This window comes from Festucalex cinctus, chromosome 19 (genome assembly GCF_051991245.1).
Source record: "Festucalex cinctus isolate MCC-2025b chromosome 19, RoL_Fcin_1.0, whole genome shotgun sequence".
Taxonomy (NCBI): Eukaryota; Metazoa; Chordata; class Actinopteri; order Syngnathiformes; family Syngnathidae; genus Festucalex; species Festucalex cinctus.
This window is the reverse complement of record NC_135429.1, coordinates 17,631,117-17,647,471: the sequence shown is the minus strand read 5'-3', so window position 1 is coordinate 17,647,471 and position 16,355 is coordinate 17,631,117. Positions and strand designations below refer to the sequence as shown.

Genomic DNA, 16,355 nt, shown 5'->3' with positions numbered 1-16,355 from the left:
TCACGTGTTAGGCGAATGTGATAACCACTACACCATGGAAACAGACACTGGAGTTTACTCTGTTGGCCGGATTGGCAAACAGCATAGCTGTCTGGCATTCCCGATTTTAGTGACAGTTTTCCATCTACGCCTGTCCAGGTAGCAAGCACAGAGTCCTTTCCTCGTTAGTATAGTGGATAGTATCTCTGCCTGTCACGCGCAAGACTGTGGTTAGATTCCCTGAAGGGGAGGTGAGTGCAGGTGCAATTCAATTTTTGGATACTCAGTTTTCATTGCAAATACAAAGAAAATTACCCTGTTTCCCACGCGGTTTCGAGTTGGGAACCTTTCGCTTGTGAGGAGAATGTGATAACCACTACACCATGGAAACAGACACTGGCGTTTATCCTGTTGGCAGGATTGGCAAACAGCATAGCTGTCTGGCATTAAGTTTAGTGACAGTTTTCCCTCTACACCTGTCCAGGTAGCAAGCACAGAGTCCTTTCCTCGTTAGTATAGTGGATAGTATCTCCGCCTGTCACGCGGAAGACTGGGGTTCGATTCCCCAACGGGGAGGTGGTGCCTGTGTGTTTTGCTTTTTGGATACTCAGTTTTCATTGCAAATACAAAGAAAATTACCCTGTTTCCCACCCTGTTTCGAGTTGGGAACCTTTCGCGTGTGAGCCGAATGTGATAACCACTACACCATGGAAACAGACACTGTCGTTTATCCTGTTGGCAGGATTGGCAAACAGCATAGCTGTCTTGCATTCCCGATTTTAGTGACAGTTTTCCCTCTACGCCTGTCCAGATAGCAAGCACAGAGTCCTTTCCTCGTTAGTATAGTGGATATTATCTCCGCCTGTCACGCGGAAGACTGGGGTTCGATTCCCCAACGGGGAGGTGGTGCCTGTGTGTTTTGCTTTTTGGATACTCAGTTTTCATTGCAAATACATAGAAAATTACCCTGTTTCCCACCCTGTTTCGAGTTGGGAACCTTCCGCGTGTGAGCCGAATGTGATAACCACTACACCATGGAAACAGACGCTGGCGTTTATCCTGTTGGCAGGATTGGAAAACAGCATAGCTGTCTGGCATTCCCGATTTTAGTGACAGTTTTCCCTCTACGCCTGTCCAGGTAGCAAGCACAGAGTCCTTTCCTCGTTAGTATAGTGGATAGTATCTCCGCCTGTCATGCGGAAGACTGGGGTTCGATTCCCCAACGGGGAGGTGGTGCCTGTGTGTTTTGCTTTTTGGATACTCAGTTTTCATTGCAAATTCAAAGAAAATTGCCAAGTTTCCACCCGGTTTCGAGCTGGGGACCTTTCACGTGTTAGGCGAATGTGATAACCACTACACCATGGAAACAGACACTGGAGTTTACTCTGTTGGCCGGATTGGCAAACAGCATAGCTGTCTGGCATTCCCGATTTTAGTGACAGTTTTCCCTCTACGCCTGTCCAGGTAGCAAGCACAGAGTCCTTTCCTCGTTAGTATAGTGGATAGTATCTCTGCCTGTCACGCGCAAGACTGTGGTTAGATTCCCTGAAGGGGAGGTGAGTGCAGGTGCAATTAAATTTTTGGATACTCAGTTTTCATTGCAAATACAAAGAAAATTACCCTGTTTCCCACCCGGTTTCGAGTTGGGAACCTTTCGCTTGTGAGGAGAATGTGATAACCACTACACCATGGAAACAGACACTGGCGTTTATCCTGTTGGCAGGATTGGCAAACAGCATAGCTGTCTGGCATTCCCGATTTTAGTGACAGTTTTCCTTCTATGCCTGTCCAGGTAGCAAGCACAGAGTCCTTTCCTCGTTAGTATAGTGGATAGTATCTCCGCCTGTCACGCGGAAGACTGGGGTTCGATTCCCCAACGGGGAGGTGGTGCCTGTGTGTTTTGCTTTTTGGATACTCAGTTTTCATTGCAAATACAAAGAAAATTACCCTGTTTCCCACCCTGTTTCGAGTTGGGAACCTTCCGCGTGTGAGCCGAATGTGATAACCACTACACCATGGAAACAGACGCTGGCGTTTATCCTGTTGGCAGGATTGGCAAACAGCATAGCTGTCTGGCATTAAATTTAGTGACAGTTTTACCTCTACGCCTGTCCAGGTCGCAAGCACAGAATCCTTTCCTCGTTAGTATAGTGGATAGTATCTCCTCCTGTCACGCGGAAGACTGGGGTTCGATTCCCCAACGGGGAGGTGGTGCCTGTGTGTTTTGCTTTTTGGATACTCAGTTTTCATTGCAAATACAAAGAAAATTACCCTGTTTCCCACCCTGTTTCGAGTTGGGAACCTTTCGCGTGTGAGCCGAATGTGATAACCACTACACCATGGAAACAGACACTGTCGTTTATCCTGTTGGCAGGATTGGCAAACAGCATAGCTGTCTTGCATTCCCGATTTTAGTGACAGTTTTCCCTCTACGCCTGTCCAGATAGCAAGCACAGAGTCCTTTCCTCGTTAGTATAGTGGATATTATCTCCGCCTGTCACGCGGAAGACTGGGGTTCGATTCCCCAACGGGGAGGTGGTGCCTGTGTGTTTTGCTTTTTGGATACTCAGTTTTCATTGCAAATACATAGAAAATTACCCTGTTTCCCACCCTGTTTCGAGTTGGGAACCTTCCGCGTGTGAGCCGAATGTGATAACCACTACACCATGGAAACAGACGCTGGCGTTTATCCTGTTGGCAGGATTGGAAAACAGCATAGCTGTCTGGCATTCCCGATTTTAGTGACAGTTTTCCCTCTACGCCTGTCCAGGTAGCAAGCACAGAGTCCTTTCCTCGTTAGTATAGTGGATAGTATCTCCGCCTGTCATGCGGAAGACTGGGGTTCGATTCCCCAACGGGGAGGTGGTGCCTGTGTGTTTTGCTTTTTGGATACTCAGTTTTCATTGCAAATTCAAAGAAAATTGCCAAGTTTCCACCCGGTTTCGAGCTGGGGACCTTTCACGTGTTAGGCGAATGTGATAACCACTACACCATGGAAACAGACACTGGAGTTTACTCTGTTGGCCGGATTGGCAAACAGCATAGCTGTCTGGCATTCCCGATTTTAGTGACAGTTTTCCCTCTACACCTGTCCAGGTAGCAAGCACAGAGTCCTTTCCTCGTTAGTATAGTGGATAGTATCTCCGCCTGTCACGCGGAAGACTGGGGTTCGATTCCCCAACGGGGAGGTGGTGCCTGTGTGTTTTGCTTTTTGGATACTCAGTTTTCATTGCAAATACAAAGAAAATTACCCTGTTTCCCACCCTGTTTCGAGTTGGGAACCTTTCGCGTGTGAGCCGAATGTGATAACCACTACACCATGGAAACAGACACTGTCGTTTATCCTGTTGGCAGGATTGGCAAACAGCATAGCTGTCTTGCATTCCCGATTTTAGTGACAGTTTTCCCTCTACGCCTGTCCAGATAGCAAGCACAGAGTCCTTTCCTCGTTAGTATAGTGGATATTATCTCCGCCTGTCACGCGGAAGACTGGGGTTCGATTCCCCAACGGGGAGGTGGTGCCTGTGTGTTTTGCTTTTTGGATACTCAGTTTTCATTGCAAATACATAGAAAATTACCCTGTTTCCCACCCTGTTTCGAGTTGGGAACCTTCCGCGTGTGAGCCGAATGTGATAACCACTACACCATGGAAACAGACGCTGGCGTTTATCCTGTTGGCAGGATTGGAAAACAGCATAGCTGTCTGGCATTCCCGATTTTAGTGACAGTTTTCCCTCTACGCCTGTCCAGGTAGCAAGCACAGAGTCCTTTCCTCGTTAGTATAGTGGATAGTATCTCCGCCTGTCATGCGGAAGACTGGGGTTCGATTCCCCAACGGGGAGGTGGTGCCTGTGTGTTTTGCTTTTTGGATACTCAGTTTTCATTGCAAATTCAAAGAAAATTGCCAAGTTTCCACCCGGTTTCGAGCTGGGGACCTTTCACGTGTTAGGCGAATGTGATAACCACTACACCATGGAAACAGACACTGGAGTTTACTCTGTTGGCCGGATTGGCAAACAGCATAGCTGTCTGGCATTCCCGATTTTAGTGACAGTTTTCCCTCTACGCCTGTCCAGGTAGCAAGCACAGAGTCCTTTCCTCGTTAGTATAGTGGATAGTATCTCTGCCTGTCACGCGCAAGACTGTGGTTAGATTCCCTGAAGGGGAGGTGAGTGCAGGTGCAATTAAATTTTTGGATACTCAGTTTTCATTGCAAATACAAAGAAAATTACCCTGTTTCCCACCCGGTTTCGAGTTGGGAACCTTTCGCTTGTGAGGAGAATGTGATAACCACTACACCATGGAAACAGACACTGGCGTTTATCCTGTTGGCAGGATTGGCAAACAGCATAGCTGTCTGGCATTCCCGATTTTAGTGACAGTTTTCCTTCTATGCCTGTCCAGGTAGCAAGCACAGAGTCCTTTCCTCGTTAGTATAGTGGATAGTATCTCCGCCTGTCACGCGGAAGACTGGGGTTCGATTCCCCAACGGGGAGGTGGTGCCTGTGTGTTTTGCTTTTTGGATACTCAGTTTTCATTGCAAATACAAAGAAAATTACCCTGTTTCCCACCCTGTTTCGAGTTGGGAACCTTCCGCGTGTGAGCCGAATGTGATAACCACTACACCATGGAAACAGACGCTGGCGTTTATCCTGTTGGCAGGATTGGCAAACAGCATAGCTGTCTGGCATTAAATTTAGTGACAGTTTTACCTCTACGCCTGTCCAGGTCGCAAGCACAGAATCCTTTCCTCGTTAGTATAGTGGATAGTATCTCCTCCTGTCACGCGGAAGACTGGGGTTCGATTCCCCAACGGGGAGGTGGTGCCTGTGTGTTTTGCTTTTTGGATACTCAGTTTTCATTGCAAATACAAAGAAAATTACCCTGTTTCCCACCCTGTTTCGAGTTGGGAACCTTCCGCGTGTGAGCCGAATGTGATAACCACTACACCATGGAAACAGACGCTGGCGTTTATCCTGTTGGCAGGATTGGAAAACAGCACAGCTGTCTGGCATTCCCGATTTTAGTGACAGTTTTCCCTCTACGCCTGTCCAGGTAGCAAGCACAGAGTCCTTTCCTCGTTAGTATAGTGGATAGTATCTCCGCCTGTCATGCGGAAGACTGGGGTTCGATTCCCCAACGGGGAGGTGGTGCCTGTGTGTTTTGCTTTTTGGATACTCAGTTTTCATTGCAAATTCAAAGAAAATTGCCAAGTTTCCACCCGGTTTCGAGCTGGGGACCTTTCACGTGTTAGGCGAATGTGATAACCACTACACCATGGAAACAGACACTGGAGTTTACTCTGTTGGCCGGATTGGCAAACAGCATAGCTGTCTGGCATTCCCGATTTTAGTGACAGTTTTCCCTCTACGCCTGTCCAGGTAGCAAGCACAGAGTCCTTTCCTCGTTAGTATAGTGGATAGTATCTCTGCCTGTCACGCGCAAGACTGTGGTTAGATTCCCTGAAGGGGAGGTGAGTGCAGGTGCAATTCAATTTTTGGATACTCAGTTTTCATTGCAAATACAAAGAAAATTACCCTGTTTCCCACCCGGTTTCGAGTTGGGAACCTTTCGCTTGTGAGGAGAATGTGATAACCACTACACCATGGAAACAGACACTGGCGTTTATCCTGTTGGCAGGATTGGCAAACAGCATAGCTGTCTGGCATTCACAAGTTTAGTGACAGTTTTCCCTCTACGCCTGTCCAGGTAGCAAGCACAGAGTCCTTTCCTCGTTAGTATAGTGGATAGTATCTCCGCCTGTCACGCGGAAGACTGGGGTTCGATTCCCCAACGGGGAGGTGGTGCCTGTGTGTTTTGCTTTTTGGATACTCAGTTTTCATTGCAAATACAAAGAAAATTACCCTGTTTCCCACCCTGTTTCGAGTTGGGAACCTTTCGCGTGTGAGCCGAATGTGATAACCACTACACCATGGAAACAGACACTGTCGTTTATCCTGTTGGCAGGATTGGCAAACAGCATAGCTGTCTTGCATTCCCGATTTTAGTGACAGTTTTCCCTCTACGCCTGTCCAGATAGCAAGCACAGAGTCCTTTCCTCGTTAGTATAGTGGATAGTATCTCCGCCTGTCACGCGGAAGACTGGGGTTCGATTCCCCAACGGGGAGGTGGTGCCTGTGTGTTTTGCTTTTTGGATACTCAGTTTTCATTGCAAATACATAGAAAATTACCCTGTTTCCCACCCTGTTTCGAGTTGGGAACCTTCCGCGTGTGAGCCGAATGTGATAACCACTACACCATGGAAACAGACGCTGGCGTTTATCCTGTTGGCAGGATTGGCAAACAGCATAGCTGTCTGGCATTAAATTTAGTGACAGTTTTACCTCTACGCCTGTCCAGGTCGCAAGCACAGAATCCTTTCCTCGTTAGTATAGTGGATAGTATCTCCTCCTGTCACGCGGAAGACTGGGGTTCGATTCCCCAACGGGGAGGTGGTGCCTGTGTGTTTTGCTTTTTGGATACTCAGTTTTCATTGCAAATACAAAGAAAATTACCCTGTTTCCCACCCTGTTTCGAGTTGGGAACCTTCCGCGTGTGAGCCGAATGTGATAACCACTACACCATGGAAACAGACGCTGGCGTTTATCCTGTTGGCAGGATTGGAAAACAGCACAGCTGTCTGGCATTCCCGATTTTAGTGACAGTTTTCCCTCTACGCCTGTCCAGGTAGCAAGCACAGAGTCCTTTCCTCGTTAGTATAGTGGATAGTATCTCCGCCTGTCACGAGGAAGACTGGGGTTCGATTCCCCAACGGGGAGGTGGTGCCTGTGTGTTTTGCTTTTTGGATACTCAGTTTTCATTGCAAATTCAAAGAAAATTGCCAAGTTTCCACCCGGTTTCGAGCTGGGGACCTTTCACGTGTTAGGCGAATGTGATAACCACTACACCATGGAAACAGACACTGGCGTTTACTCTGTTGGCCGGATTGGCAAACAGCATAGCTGTCTGGCATTCCCGATTTTAGTGACAGTTTTCCCTCTACGCCTGTCCAGGTAGCAAGCACAGAGTCCTTTCCTCGTTAGTATAGTGGATAGTATCTCTGCCTGTCACGCGCAAGACTGTGGTTAGTTTCCCTGAAGGGGAGGTGAGTGCAGGTGCAATTCAATTTTTGGATACTCAGTTTTCATTGCAAATACAAAGAAAATTACCCTGTTTCCCACCCGGTTTCGAGTTGGGAACCTTTCGCTTGTGAGGAGAATGGGATAACCACTACACCATGGAAACAGACACTGGCGTTTATCCTGTTGGCAGGATTGGCAAACAGCATAGCTGTCTGGCATTCACAAGTTTAGTGACAGTTTTCCCTCTACGCCTGTCCAGGTAGCAAGCACAGAGTCCTTTCCTCGTTAGTATAGTGGATAGTATCTCTGCCTGTCACGCGCAAGACTGTGGTTAGATTCCCTGAAGGGGAGGTGAGTGCAGGTGCAATTCAATTTTTGGATACTCAGTTTTCATTGCAAATACAAAGAAAATTACCCTGTTTCCCACCCGGTTTCGAGTTGGGAACCTTTCGCTTGTGAGGAGAATGGGATAACCACTACACCATGGAAACAGACACTGGCGTTTATCCTGTTGGCAGGATTGGCAAACAGCATAGCTGTCTGGCATTCACAAGTTTAGTGACAGTTTTCCCTCTACGCCTGTCCAGGTAGCAAGCACAGAGTCCTTTCCTCGTTTGTATAGTGGATAGTATCTCCGCCTGTCACGCGGAAGACTGGGGTTCGATTCCCCAACGGGGAGGTGGTGCCTGTGTGTTTTGCTTTTTGGATACTCAGTTTTCATTGCAAATACAAAGAAAATTACCCTGTTTCCCACCCTGTTTCGAGTTGGGAACCTTTCGCGTGTGAGCCGAATGTGATAACCACTACACCATGGAAACAGACACTGTCGTTTATCCTGTTGGCAGGATTGGCAAACAGCATAGCTGTCTTGCATTCCCGATTTTAGTGACAGTTTTCCCTCTACGCCTGTCCAGATAGCAAGCACAGAGTCCTTTCCTCGTTAGTATAGTGGATAGTATCTCCGCCTGTCACGCGGAAGACTGGGGTTCGATTCCCCAATGGGGAGGTGGTGCCTGTGTGTTTTGCTTTTTGGATACTCAGTTTTCATTGCAAATACATAGAAAATTACCCTGTTTCCCACCCTGTTTCGAGTTGGGAACCTTCCGCGTGTGAGCCGAATGTGATAACCACTACACCATGGAAACAGACGCTGGCGTTTATCCTGTTGGCAGGATTGGAAAACAGCATAGCTGTCTGGCATTCCCGATTTTAGTGACAGTTTTCCCTCTACGCCTGTCCAGGTAGCAAGCACAGAGTCCTTTCCTCGTTAGTATAGTGGATAGTATCTCTGCCTGTCACGCGCAAGACTGTGGTTAGATTCCCTGAAGGGGAGGTGAGTGCAGGTGCAATTCAATTTTTGGATACTCAGTTTTCATTGCAAATACAAAGAAAATTACCCTGTTTCCCACCCGGTTTCGAGTTGGGAACCTTTCGCTTGTGAGGAGAATGTGATAACCACTACACCATGGAAACAGACACTGGCGTTTATCCTGTTGGCAGGATTGGCAAACAGCATAGCTGTCTGGCATTCACAAGTTTAGTGACAGTTTTACCTCTACGCCTGTCCAGGTAGCAAGCACAGAGTCCTTTCCTCGTTAGTATAGTGGATAGTATCTCCGCCTGTCATGCGGAAGACTGGGGTTCGATTCCCCAACGGGGAGGTGGTGCCTGTGTGTTTTGCTTTTTGGCTACTCAGTTTTCATTGCAAATACAAAGAAAATTACCCTGTTTCCCACCCTGTTTCGAGTTGGGAACCTTTCGCGTGTGAGCCGAATGTGATAACCACTACACCATGGAAACAGACACTGGCTTTTACTCTGTTGGCCGGATTGGCAAACAGCATAGCTGTCTGGCATTCCCGATTTTAGTGACAGTTTTCCCTCTACGCCTGTCCAGGTAGCAAGCACAGAGTCCTTTCCTCGTTAGTATAGTGGATAGTATCTCTGCCTGTCACGCGCAAGACTGTGGTTAGATTCCCTGAAGGGGAGGTGAGTGCAGGTGCAATTCAATTTTTGGATACTCAGTTTTTATTGCAAATACAAAGAAAATTACCCTGTTTCCCACCCGGTTTCGAGTTGGGAACCTTTCGCTTGTGAGGAGAATGTGATAACCACTACACCATGGAAACAGACACTGGCGTTTATCCTGTTGGCAGGATTGGCAAGCAGCATAGCTGTCTGGCATTCACAAGTTTAGTGACAGTTTTCCCTCTACGCCTGTCCAGGTAGCAAGCACAGAGTCCTTTCCTCGTTAGTATAGTGGATAGTATCTCCGCCTGTCACGCGGAAGACTGGGGTTCGATTCCCCAACGGGGAGGTGGTGCCTGTGTGTTTTGCTTTTTGGACACTCAGTTTTCATTGCAAATACAAAGAAAATTACCCTGTTTCCCACCCTGTTTCGAGTTGGGAACCTTTCGCGTGTGAGCCGAATGTGATAACCACTACACCATGGAAACAGACGCTGGCGTTTATCCTGTTGGCAGGATTGGAAAACAGCATAGCTGTCTGGCATTCCCGATTTTAGTGACAGTTTTCCCTCTACGCCTGTCCAGGAAGCAAGCACAGAGTCCTTTCTTCGTTAGTATAGTGGATAGTATCTCCGCCTGTCACGCGGAAGACTGGGGTTCGATTCCCCAACGGGTAGGTGGTGCCTGTGTGTTTTGCTTTTTGGATACTCAGTTTTCATTGCAAATTCAAAGAAAATTGCCAAGTTTCCACCCGGTTTCGAGCTGGGGACCTTTCACGTGTTAGGCGAATGTGATAACCACTACACCATGGAAACAGACACAGGCATTACTCTGTTGGCCGGATTGGCAAACAGCATAGCTGTCTGGCATTCCCGATTTTAGTGACAGTTTTCCCTCTACGCCTGTCCAGGTAGCAAGCACAGAGTCCTTTCCTCGTTAGTATAGTGGATAGTATCTCTGCCTGTCACGCGCAAGACTGTGGTTAGATTCCCTGAAGGGGAGGTGAGTGCAGGTGCAATTCAATTTTTGGATACTCAGTTTTCATTGCAAATACAAAGAAAATTACCCTGTTTCCCACCCGGTTTCGAGTTGGGAACCTTTCGCTTGTGAGGAGAATGTGATAACCACTACACCATGGAAACAGACACTGGCGTTTATCCTGTTGGCAGGATTGGCAAACAGCATAGCTGTCTGGCATTCACAAGTTTAGTGACAGTTTTACCTCTACGCCTGTCCAGGTAGCAAGCACAGAGTCCTTTCCTCGTTAGTATAGTGGATAGTATCTCCGCCTGTCACGCGGAAGACTGGGGTTCGATTCCCCAACGGGGAGGTGGTGCCTGTGTGTTTTGCTTTTTGGATACTCAGTTTTCATTGCAAATACAAAGAAAATTACCCTGTTTCCCACCCTGTTTCGAGTTGGGAACCTTTCGCGTGTGAGCCGAATGTGATAACCACTACACCATGGAAACAGACACTGTCGTTTATCCTGTTGGCAGGATTGGCAAACAGCATAGCTGTCTTGCATTCCCGATTTTAGTGACAGTTTTCCCTCTACGCCTGTCCAGGTAGCAAGCACAGAGTCCTTTCCTCGTTAGTATAGTGGATAGTATCTCCGCCTGTCACGCGGAAGACTGGGGTTCGATTCCCCAACGGGGAGGTGGTGCCTGTGTGTTTTGCTTTTTGGATACTCAGTTTTCATTGCAAATACAAAGAAAATTACCCTGTTTCCCACCCTGTTTCGAGTTGGGAACCTTCCGCGTGTGAGGCGAATGTGATAACCACTACACCATGGAAACAGACACTGGCGTTTATACTGTTGGCAGGATTGGCAAACAGCATTGCTGTCTGGCATTCCCTATTTTAGTGACAGTTTTCCCTCTATGCCTGTCCATGAAGCATACACAGAGTCCTGTCCTCGTTCGTATAGTGGATAGTATCTTCTCCTGTCACGCGGAAGACTGGGGTTAGATTCCCCAACGGGCACTTGGTACCTGTGCTATTGTGTTTTTGGATACTCAGTTTTCATTGAAAATTCAAAGAAATTTGCCAAGTTTCCACCCGGTTTCGAGCTGGGGACCTTTCGCGTGTGAGGCGAATGTGATAACCACTACACCATGGAAACAGACATTTGCGTTTATCCTGTTGGCAGGATTGGCAAACAGCATAGCTGTCTTGCATTCCCGATTTTAGTGACAGTTTTCCCTCTACGCCTGTCCAGGTAGCAAGCACAGAGTCCTTTCCTCGTTAGTATAGTGGATAGTATCTCCGCCTGTCACGCGGAAGACTGGGGTTCGATTCCCCAACGGGGAGGTGGTGCCTGTGTGTTTTGCTTTTTGGACACTCAGTTTTCATTGCAAATACAAAGAAAATTACCCTGTTTCCCACCCTGTTTCGAGTTGGGAACCTTTCGCGTGTGAGCCGAATGTGATAACCACTACACCATGGAAACAGACGCTGGCGTTTATCCTGTTGGCAGGATTGGAAAACAGCATAGCTGTCTGGCATTCCCGATTTTAGTGACAGTTTTCCCTCTACGCCTGTCCAGGAAGCAAGCACAGAGTCCTTTCTTCGTTAGTATAGTGGATAGTATCTCCGCCTGTCACGCGGAAGACTGGGGTTCGATTCCCCAACGGGTAGGTGGTGCCTGTGTGTTTTGCTTTTTGGATACTCAGTTTTCATTGCAAATTCAAAGAAACTTGCCAAGTTTCCACCCGGTTTCGAGCTGGGGACCTTTCACGTGTTAGGCGAATGTGATAACCACTACACCATGGAAACAGACACTGGCGTTTACTCTGTTGGCCGGATTGGCAAACAGCATAGCTGTCTGGCATTCCCGATTTTAGTGACAGTTTTCCCTCTACGCCTGTCCAGGTAGCAAGCACAGAGTCCTTTCCTCGTTAGTATAGTGGATAGTATCTCTGCCTGTCACGCGCAAGACTGTGGTTAGATTCCCTGAAGGGGAGGTGAGTGCAGGTGCAATTCAATTTTTGGATACTCAGTTTTCATTGCAAATACAAAGAAAATTACCCTGTTTCCCACCCGGTTTCGAGTTGGGAACCTTTCGCTTGTGAGGAGAATGTGATAACCACTACACCATGGAAACAGACACTGGCGTTTATCCTGTTGGCAGGATTGGCAAACAGCATAGCTGTCTGGCATTCACAAGTTTAGTGACAGTTTTACCTCTACGCCTGTCCAGGTAGCAAGCACAGAGTCCTTTCCTCGTTAGTATAGTGGATAGTATCTCCGCCTGTCACGCGGAAGACTGGGGTTCGATTCCCCAACGGGGAGGTGGTGCCTGTGTGTTTTGCTTTTTGGATACTCAGTTTTCATTGCAAATACAAAGAAAATTACCCTGTTTCCCACCCTGTTTCGAGTTGGGAACCTTTCGCGTGTGAGCCGAATGTGATAACCACTACACCATGGAAACAGACACTGTCGTTTATCCTGTTGGCAGGATTGGCAAACAGCATAGCTGTCTTGCATTCCCGATTTTAGTGACAGTTTTCCCTCTACGCCTGTCCAGGTAGCAAGCACAGAGTCCTTTCCTCGTTAGTATAGTGGATAGTATCTCCGCCTGTCACGCGGAAGACTGGGGTTCGATTCCCCAACGGGGAGGTGGTGCCTGTGTGTTTTGCTTTTTGGATACTCAGTTTTCATTGCAAATACAAAGAAAATTACCCTGTTTCCCACCCTGTTTCGAGTTGGGAACCTTCCGCGTGTGAGCCGAATGTGATAACCACTACACCATGGAAACAGACGCTGGCGTTTATCCTGTTGGCAGGATTGGCAAACAGCATAGCTGTCTGGCATTAAGTTTAGTGACAGTTTTACCTCTACGCCTGTCCAGGTCGCAAGCACAGAATCCTTTCCTCGTTAGTATAGTGGATAGTATCTCCTCCTGTCACGCGGAAGACTGGGGTTCGATTCCCCAACGGGGAGGTGGTGCCTGTGTGTTTTGCTTTTTGGATACTCAGTTTTCATTGCAAATACAAAGAAAATTACCCTGTTTCCCACCCTGTTTCGAGTTGGGAACCTTCTGCGTGTGAGCCGAATGTGATAACCACTACACCATGGAAACAGACGCTGGCGTTTATCCTGTTGGCAGGATTGGAAAACAGCACAGCTGTCTGGCATTCCCGATTTTAGTGACAGTTTTCCCTCTACGCCTGTCCAGGTAGCAAGCACAGAGTCCTTTCCTCGTTAGTATAGTGGATAGTATCTCCGCCTGTCACGCGGAAGACTGGGGTTCGATTCCCCAACGGGGAGGTGGTGCCTGTGTGTTTTGCTTTTTGGATACTCAGTTTTCATTGCAAATTCAAAGAAAATTGCCAAGTTTCCACCCGGTTTCGAGCTGGGGACCTTTCACGTGTTAGGCGAATGTGATAACCACTACACCATGGAAACAGACACTGGCGTTTACTCTGTTGGCCGGATTGGCAAACAGCATAGCTGTCTGGCATTCCCGATTTTAGTGACAGTTTTCCCTCTACGCCTGTCCAGGTAGCAAGCACAGAGTCCTTTCCTCGTTAGTATAGTGGATAGTATCTCTGCCTGTCACGCGCAAGACTGTGGTTAGATTCCCTGAAGGGGAGGTGAGTGCAGGTGCAATTCAATTTTTGGATACTCAGTTTTCATTGCAAATACAAAGAAAATTACCCTGTTTCCCACCCGGTTTCGAGTTGGGAACCTTTCGCTTGTGAGGAGAATGTGATAACCACTACACCATGGAAACAGAGACTGGCGTTTATCCTGTTGGCAGGATTGGCAAACAGCATAGCTGTCTGGCATTCACAAGTTTAGTGACAGTTTTACCTCTACGCCTGTCCAGGTAGCAAGCACAGAGTCCTTTCCTCGTTAGTATAGTGGATAGTATCTCCGCCTGTCACGCGGAAGACTGGGGTTCGATTCCCCAACGGGGAGGTGGTACCTGTGTGTTTTGCTTTTTGGATACTCAGTTTTCATTGCAAATACAAAGAAAATTACCCTGTTTCCCACCCTGTTTCGAGTTGGGAACCTTCCGCGTGTGAGCCGAATGTGATAACCACTACACCATGGAAACAGACACTGTCGTTTATCCTGTTGGCAGGATTGGCAAACAGCATAGCTGTCTGGCATTCCCGATTTTAGTGACAGTTTTCCCTCTACGCCTGTCCAGGTAGCAAGCACAGAGTCCTTTCCTCGTTAGTATAGTGGATAGTATCTCCGCCTGTCACGCGGAAGACTGGGGTTCGATTCCCCAACGGGGAGGTGGTGCCTGTGTGTTTTGCTTTTTGGATACTCAGTTTTCATTGCAAATACAAAGAAAATTACCCTGTTTCCCACCCTGTTTCGAGTTGGGAACCTTCCGCGTGTGAGCCGAATGTGATAACCACTACACCATGGAAACAGACGCTGGCGTTTATCCTGTTGGCAGGATTGGCAAACAGCATAGCTGTCTGGCATTTTTAGTGACAGTTTTACCGCTACGCCTGTCCATGAAGCAAACACAGAGTCCTTTCCTCGTTAGTATAGTGGATAATGTCTGCGCCTGTCACGTGCAAGACTGGGGTTCAATTCCCTGATGGGGAAGTGAGTGCAGCTGCAATCCAATTTTGGATACTCAGTTTTCATTGCAAATACAAAGAAAATTGCCCTGTTTCCCACCTGGTTTCGAGTTGGGGACCTTTCGCGTGTGAGGCGAATGTGATAACCACTACACCATGGAAACAGACACTGGCGTTTATACTGTTGGCAGGATTGGCAAACAGCATTGCTGTCTGGCATTCCCTATTTTAGTGACAGTTTTCCCTCTATGCCTGTCCATGAAGCATACACAGAGTCCTGTCCTCGTTCGTATAGTGGATAGTATCTTCTCCTGTCACGCGGAAGACTGGGGTTAGATTCCCCAACGGGCACTTGGTACCTGTGCTATTGTGTTTTTGGATACTCAGTTTTCATTGAAAATTCAAAGAAATTTGCCAAGTTTCCACCCGGTTTCGAGCTGGGGACCTTTCGCGTGTGAGGCGAATGTGATAACCACTACACCATGGAAACAGACACTTGCGTTTATCCTGTTGGCAGGATTGGCAAACAGCATAGCTGTCTTGCATTCCCGATTTTAGTGACAGTTTTCCCTCTACGCCTGTCCAGGTAGCAAGCACAGAGTCCTTTCCTCGTTAGTATAGTGGATAGTATCTCCGCCTGTCACGCGGAAGACTGGGGTTCGATTCCCCAACGGGGAGGTGGTGCCTGTGTGTTTTGCTTTTTGGACACTCAGTTTTCATTGCAAATACAAAGAAAATTACCCTGTTTCCCACCCTGTTTCGAGTTGGGAACCTTTCGCGTGTGAGCCGAATGTGATAACCACTACACCATGGAAACAGACACTGGCGTTTATCCTGTTGGCAGGATTGGCAAACCGCATAGCTGTCTGGCATTAAGTTTAGTGACAATTTTACCTCTACGCCTGTCCAGGTCGTAAGCACAGAATCCTTTCGTCGTTAGTATAGTGGATAGTATCTCCTCCTGTCACGCGGAAGACTGGGGTTCGATTCCCCAATGGGGAGGTGGTGCCTGTGTGATTTGCTTTTTGGATACTCAGTTTTCATTGCAAATACAAAGAAAATTACCCTGTTTCCCACCCTTTTTCGAGTTGGGAACCTTCCGCGTGTGAGCCGAATGTGATAACCACTACACCATGGAAACAGACGCTGGTGTTTATCCTGTTGGCAGGATTGGAAAACAGCATAGCTGTCTGGCATTCCCTATTTTAGTGACAGTTTTCCTTCTATGCCTGTCCAGGTAGCAAACACAGAGTCCTTTCCTCGTTAGTATTGTGGATAGTATCTTCTCCTGTCACGCGGAAGACTGGGGTTCGATTCCCCAACGGGGAGGTGGTGCCTGTGTGTTTTGCTTTTTGGATACTCAGTTTTCATTGCAAATTCAAAGAAAATTGCCAAGTTTCCACCCGGTTTCGAGCTGGGGACCTTTCACTTGATAGGCGAATGTGATAACCACTACACCATGGAAACAGACACTGCCTTTTACTCTGTTGGCCGGATTGGCAAACAGCATAGCTGTCTGGCATTCCCGATTTTAGTGACAGTTTTCCCTCTACGCCTGTCCAGGTAGCAAGCACAGAGTCCTTTCCTCGTTAGTATAGTGGATAGTATCTCTGCCTGTCACGCGCAAGACTGTGGTTAGATTCCCTGAAGGGGAGGTGAGTGCAGGTGCAATTCAGTTTTTGGATACTCAGTTTTCATTGCAAATACAAAGAAAATTACCCTGTTTCCCACCCGGTTTCGAGTTGGGAACCTTTCGCTTGTGAGGAGAATGTGATAACCACT

At 47.7% G+C, this 16,355-nt stretch overlaps 22 non-coding genes across 22 annotated transcripts; 19 read left to right on the top strand and 3 right to left on the bottom strand.

Moving 5' to 3' along the window:
* Positions 1 to 483: 483 nt before the first annotated feature.
* Positions 484 to 555, top strand: trnad-guc (transfer RNA aspartic acid (anticodon GUC)). The gene has a single exon. It is a non-coding gene; the product is annotated as a tRNA-Asp (tRNA).
* A 255-nt stretch (positions 556 to 810) lies between these two features.
* trnad-guc (transfer RNA aspartic acid (anticodon GUC)) lies at positions 811 to 882 on the top strand. Its single transcript has one exon. It is a non-coding gene; the product is annotated as a tRNA-Asp (tRNA).
* A 909-nt stretch (positions 883 to 1,791) lies between these two features.
* Positions 1,792 to 1,863, top strand: trnad-guc (transfer RNA aspartic acid (anticodon GUC)). Its single transcript has one exon. It is a non-coding gene; the product is annotated as a tRNA-Asp (tRNA).
* A 579-nt stretch (positions 1,864 to 2,442) lies between these two features.
* trnad-guc (transfer RNA aspartic acid (anticodon GUC)) lies at positions 2,443 to 2,514 on the top strand. Its single transcript has one exon. It is a non-coding gene; the product is annotated as a tRNA-Asp (tRNA).
* Positions 2,515 to 3,095: 581 nt separating this feature from the next.
* trnad-guc (transfer RNA aspartic acid (anticodon GUC)) lies at positions 3,096 to 3,167 on the top strand. Its single transcript has one exon. It is a non-coding gene; the product is annotated as a tRNA-Asp (tRNA).
* A 255-nt stretch (positions 3,168 to 3,422) lies between these two features.
* Positions 3,423 to 3,494, top strand: trnad-guc (transfer RNA aspartic acid (anticodon GUC)). Its single transcript has one exon. It is a non-coding gene; the product is annotated as a tRNA-Asp (tRNA).
* Positions 3,495 to 4,403: 909 nt separating this feature from the next.
* Positions 4,404 to 4,475, top strand: trnad-guc (transfer RNA aspartic acid (anticodon GUC)). Its single transcript has one exon. It is a non-coding gene; the product is annotated as a tRNA-Asp (tRNA).
* A 1,233-nt stretch (positions 4,476 to 5,708) lies between these two features.
* trnad-guc (transfer RNA aspartic acid (anticodon GUC)) lies at positions 5,709 to 5,780 on the top strand. Its single transcript has one exon. It is a non-coding gene; the product is annotated as a tRNA-Asp (tRNA).
* A 255-nt stretch (positions 5,781 to 6,035) lies between these two features.
* On the top strand, positions 6,036 to 6,107 carry trnad-guc (transfer RNA aspartic acid (anticodon GUC)). The gene has a single exon. It is a non-coding gene; the product is annotated as a tRNA-Asp (tRNA).
* Positions 6,108 to 9,305: 3,198 nt separating this feature from the next.
* trnad-guc (transfer RNA aspartic acid (anticodon GUC)) lies at positions 9,306 to 9,377 on the top strand. The gene has a single exon. It is a non-coding gene; the product is annotated as a tRNA-Asp (tRNA).
* Positions 9,378 to 10,285: 908 nt separating this feature from the next.
* On the top strand, positions 10,286 to 10,357 carry trnad-guc (transfer RNA aspartic acid (anticodon GUC)). The gene has a single exon. It is a non-coding gene; the product is annotated as a tRNA-Asp (tRNA).
* A 255-nt stretch (positions 10,358 to 10,612) lies between these two features.
* trnad-guc (transfer RNA aspartic acid (anticodon GUC)) lies at positions 10,613 to 10,684 on the top strand. The gene has a single exon. It is a non-coding gene; the product is annotated as a tRNA-Asp (tRNA).
* A 392-nt stretch (positions 10,685 to 11,076) lies between these two features.
* Positions 11,077 to 11,149, bottom strand: trnav-cac (transfer RNA valine (anticodon CAC)). The gene has a single exon. It is a non-coding gene; the product is annotated as a tRNA-Val (tRNA).
* Positions 11,150 to 11,265: 116 nt separating this feature from the next.
* On the top strand, positions 11,266 to 11,337 carry trnad-guc (transfer RNA aspartic acid (anticodon GUC)). The gene has a single exon. It is a non-coding gene; the product is annotated as a tRNA-Asp (tRNA).
* A 909-nt stretch (positions 11,338 to 12,246) lies between these two features.
* trnad-guc (transfer RNA aspartic acid (anticodon GUC)) lies at positions 12,247 to 12,318 on the top strand. Its single transcript has one exon. It is a non-coding gene; the product is annotated as a tRNA-Asp (tRNA).
* A 255-nt stretch (positions 12,319 to 12,573) lies between these two features.
* trnad-guc (transfer RNA aspartic acid (anticodon GUC)) lies at positions 12,574 to 12,645 on the top strand. Its single transcript has one exon. It is a non-coding gene; the product is annotated as a tRNA-Asp (tRNA).
* Positions 12,646 to 13,224: 579 nt separating this feature from the next.
* trnad-guc (transfer RNA aspartic acid (anticodon GUC)) lies at positions 13,225 to 13,296 on the top strand. Its single transcript has one exon. It is a non-coding gene; the product is annotated as a tRNA-Asp (tRNA).
* A 582-nt stretch (positions 13,297 to 13,878) lies between these two features.
* trnad-guc (transfer RNA aspartic acid (anticodon GUC)) lies at positions 13,879 to 13,950 on the top strand. The gene has a single exon. It is a non-coding gene; the product is annotated as a tRNA-Asp (tRNA).
* Positions 13,951 to 14,205: 255 nt separating this feature from the next.
* On the top strand, positions 14,206 to 14,277 carry trnad-guc (transfer RNA aspartic acid (anticodon GUC)). The gene has a single exon. It is a non-coding gene; the product is annotated as a tRNA-Asp (tRNA).
* A 713-nt stretch (positions 14,278 to 14,990) lies between these two features.
* trnav-cac (transfer RNA valine (anticodon CAC)) lies at positions 14,991 to 15,063 on the bottom strand. The gene has a single exon. It is a non-coding gene; the product is annotated as a tRNA-Val (tRNA).
* Positions 15,064 to 15,179: 116 nt separating this feature from the next.
* Positions 15,180 to 15,251, top strand: trnad-guc (transfer RNA aspartic acid (anticodon GUC)). Its single transcript has one exon. It is a non-coding gene; the product is annotated as a tRNA-Asp (tRNA).
* A 716-nt stretch (positions 15,252 to 15,967) lies between these two features.
* On the bottom strand, positions 15,968 to 16,040 carry trnad-auc (transfer RNA aspartic acid (anticodon AUC)). Its single transcript has one exon. It is a non-coding gene; the product is annotated as a tRNA-Asp (tRNA).
* Between the last annotated feature and the right edge of the window lie 315 nt (positions 16,041 to 16,355).